This window comes from Mobula birostris, chromosome 3 (genome assembly GCF_030028105.1).
Source record: "Mobula birostris isolate sMobBir1 chromosome 3, sMobBir1.hap1, whole genome shotgun sequence".
NCBI lineage: Eukaryota > Metazoa > Chordata > Chondrichthyes > Myliobatiformes > Myliobatidae > Mobula > Mobula birostris.
The window spans coordinates 19,017,892-19,022,101 of record NC_092372.1 but is presented as its reverse complement, the minus strand read 5'-3'; positions in this window follow the sequence as shown (position 1 = coordinate 19,022,101).

Genomic DNA, 4,210 nt, shown 5'->3' with positions numbered 1-4,210 from the left:
ACAGCGCACAGCTAGGTTCTACAATGGGTAGTCAAAATCGCCCAGTTCATCACCACCAACAGCCTACCCACCATCAAGGACGTATATACCGAAAAGCATTGGAAAAGGGCCGGTAACATCATGAAGGATCCTATCCACTCTGTTCATGGACTGTTTGTCTCACTCCCATCAGAGAGGAGGCTATATAGCATCTACACCAGGCCCACCAGATGCAAAAACAGTTACTTTCCCCAAGGAGTGAGGCTGATCAACACTTCCACCCACTCACCCACTGACCCACCCCTCCATACCCCTAACCACTACTTTATCATCTCTGGTCAAAATTTCTGTGCCTACTGTCACTTTACTGACATAAATCAACCTATGTATATAAACTATCTTACATATTCATATTTATTGGATTTATTATTATGTTTTTTATCTTATTGTGTTTTTTTTCTGTGCTGCATCATATCTGAATTAACAATTATTTTCTTCTCCTTTATACTTGTGTACTGGAAACCTGAGAAGGAGAAGCTATTGTCAGATGTATCAGTATTACAGTGGAGTAAGGGGAATTACAGAGGCATGAGAGAAGAGTTGGCTAGAATTGATTGGAAAAGAACACTGTAAGGATGACGGCAGAGTAGCAATGGCTGGAACTTCTGGAAACAATTCAGAAGGCACAGGATATATACATCTCAAAGAAGAAGAAGTATTCTAAAGAAAAGATGACACAACCCTGGCTAACAAGAGAATTCAAAGCCAACATAAAAGCCAAAGAGAGGGCATATAATAAAGCAAAAAATTAGTGGGAATTTAGGGGACTGGGAAGCTTTTTAAAAACCAACAGAAGGTAACAAAAGAGAAGTCATTAAGAAGGTAAAGATAGAGTATGAAAGTAAGCTGGCCAATGATATTAAAGAGGATACCAAAGGTTCCTTCAGATACATGAAGTGTAAAAGAGAGGTGAGAGTGGATAGCGACTGCTGGAAAACAATGCTGGAGAGAGTAATGGGGGTCGATGAAATGGTGGATGAACTGAAAAAGTATTTTGTGTCGGTCTTCATTGTGGAAGACATGAGCAGTACGGTGGAAGTTTCAGGTGTCAGGGGTCATGAAGTGTGTGAAGTTACCATAGCTAGAGAGAAGATTCTTGGGAAACTGAAAGGTCTGAAGGTAGATAAGTCACCTGGACCAGATGCTGTACACCCCAGAGTTCTTAAAGAGGTGGCTGAAGAGATTGTGGAAGCATTAGTAATGGCATTTCAAGAATCACTAGATTCTGAAATAGTTCCAGAAGACTGAAAAATTGCAAAGTTACTCCACTCTGCAAGATAGGAGAGAGGAAGAAGAATGTAAACTATAGGCCATTTAATCTGACCTCTATGGTTGGGAAGATGTTGGAGTCGATTATTGAGGATGAGGTCTCAGAGCACATGATAAAATAGGCCACAGTCAGCATGGTTTCCTCAGGGGAAAATCTTGCCTGACAAATCTTTTGGGATACTTAGAAGAAATACCAAGTAGGATAGACAGAGAATCAGTTGATGTGTACTTGGATTTTCAGAAGGCCTTTGACAAGGTGCCTCACATGAACATATGGTATTACAGGAAAGATACTAGCATAGATAAAGAAGTGACTGATTGGCAGGAAGCAAAGAGTGGGAATAAAGGGAGTCTTCTGTGGTTGGCTGCCAGTGGCTTGTGGTGTTCCACAGTGACTAGTGGTGTTCCACAGAGGTCTGTGTTGGGACCAATTCTTTTTACACTATATGTCAATGATTTGGATGATGGAATGATAGCTTTGTGGCAAAGTTTCCAAGTTTACTTCCCAACCAGGGAGGTCAGATTAACTGGCCTAGAGTTTCTTTTTTTCTGCCTTTCTCCCATCTTGAAGAGTGGAAGGACATTGCAATTTTGCAGTCTTCTGGAACTATTCCAGAATCTAGTGATTCTTGAAATATCATTACTCCTGGCAACCAACTGGCCGGAATATTCAAGGACATTTTCAACCTCTCACTGCTACGGGTGGAAGTTCCTACTTGCTTCAGAAAGGCAACAATTATACCATTGCCTTAGAAGAATAATGTGAGCTGCCTTAATGGCACTCATATCTATAGTGATGAAATGCTTTGAGAGGTTGGTCATGACTAGATTGAACTCCTGCCTCGGCAAGGACCTGGACCCATTGCAATTTGCCTATCGCCACAATAGGTCAACAGCAGATGCAATCTCAATGGCTCTTCACAAGGCTTTAGACCACCTGGACAACACAAACACCAATTCAGGCTGCTGTTCATCAGCTATAGCTCAGCATTTAATACCATCATTCCCACAATCCTGACTGAGAGGTTATAGAACCTGGGCCTCTGTACCTCCCTCTGCAACTGGATCCTTGACTTCCTAACCAGAAGACCACAATCTGTGTGGATTGGTGATAACATCTCCTCCTTGTTGACGATCAGCACTGGTGCACCTCAGGGGTGTGTGCTTAGCCCACTGCTCTACTCTATCCATACTCATGACTGTGTGGCTAGGCGTAGCTCAAACACCATCTATAAATTTGCTGATGATACGGCCATTGTTGGTGGAATCTCAGATGCTGACGAAAGGGCGTACAGGAGCGAGGTATGCCAACTTGTGGAGTGATGTCACAGCAACAACATGGCACTCAACGAGTGTAAGACGAAAGAGCTGATTGTGGACCTCAGGAAGGGTAAGACGAAGGAACACATACAAATCCTCATAGAGGGATCAGAAGTGGAGAAAGTGAGCAGTTTCAAGTTCCTGGGTGTCAAGATCTCTGAGGACCTAAACTGGTCCCAACATATCGATGCAGTTATAAAGAAGGCAAGACAGTGACTATACTTCATTAGGAGTTTGAAGAGATTTGGTATGAAAACAAATACACTCAAAAACTTCTATAGTTGTACCGTGGAGAGCGTTCTGACAGTCCACATCACTGTCTGGTATGGGGGGAAGGGGCACGTGGGGGAGGGGGGGATACTGCACAGGGCCGAAAGAAGCTGCAGAGGGTTGTAAATTTAGTCGGCACCATCTTGGGTACTAGCCTACAAAGTACCCAGGATGTCTTTAGGGAGCAGTGTCTCAGAAAGGCAGCGTCTATTATTAAGGATCTCCAGCACCCAGGGCATGCCCTTTTCTCACTGTTACCATCAGGTAGGAGGTACAGAAGCCTGAAGGCACACACTCAGCGATTCAGGAACAGCTTCTTCTCCTCTGCCATCCGATTCCGAAATGGCCATTGAACCTATGAACACTACCTCACTTTTTAATATATATTATTTGTTTTTTTTTGCATGATTTTTAATCTATTCAATACATGTATACTGTAATTATTATTTTATTTTTTTCTTCATTTAGATTATGTATTACATTGAACTGCTGCTGCTAAGTTAACAAATTTCATGACACGCCAATGATTGTAAACCTGATTCTGATATGAAGATAGGTGGAGGGGCAGGTAGTTTTGAGGGAATAGAGGTTACAAAAGGGCTTAGATTGGAAGAATGGGCAAAGAAATGGCAGATGGAGTACAGTGTTGGGAAGTTTATGGTCATGCACTTAGAAAGTAGTCAGCCCTTTCACTTCTTCTAAGTGGGGAGAAAATACAAAAAAAACTCAGGTGCAAAGGGATTTGGGAGTCCTTGTGCAGTATTTACTAAAGGTTAATTTGCAGGTTGAGTCTTTGGTGAGGAAAGGACATGCAATGTTAGCGTTCATTTCAACAGGACTAGAATATAAAAGCAAGGATGTAATGTTGAGACTTTATAAAGCACTGGTGAGGCCTCACTTGGAGGATTGTGAGCAGTTTTGGGGAGAAGGCAGGAGGTTGGGGCTGAGAGGAAAACTGGGTCAGCCATGATGACATGGCGGAACAGGCTTGATGGGCCAAATGGTCTAGTTCTGCTCCTATTATCTTACGGTGTTATGAAAATAATGTTAACCAATCTTGAATGGAACCTCTTGGCCATGTCTGCATGCATTCTTTTATTCATGTGTCACCACATAATTATTGGCTGATTTAGAAATCTGCATTAATGAGGTGTACAGCTGTACCTAATAACAGTGGCCAGTGCTGGCTTTCAAAACAAATACAACAGGCACATTCTATCACATTGGATTTAAATATGTAAAATGGTATTATTTAGTTTCAAGAAAACAACGTAGAATAAAGTGAAAAGCAGAGCACAAGGAATTTTGGGAT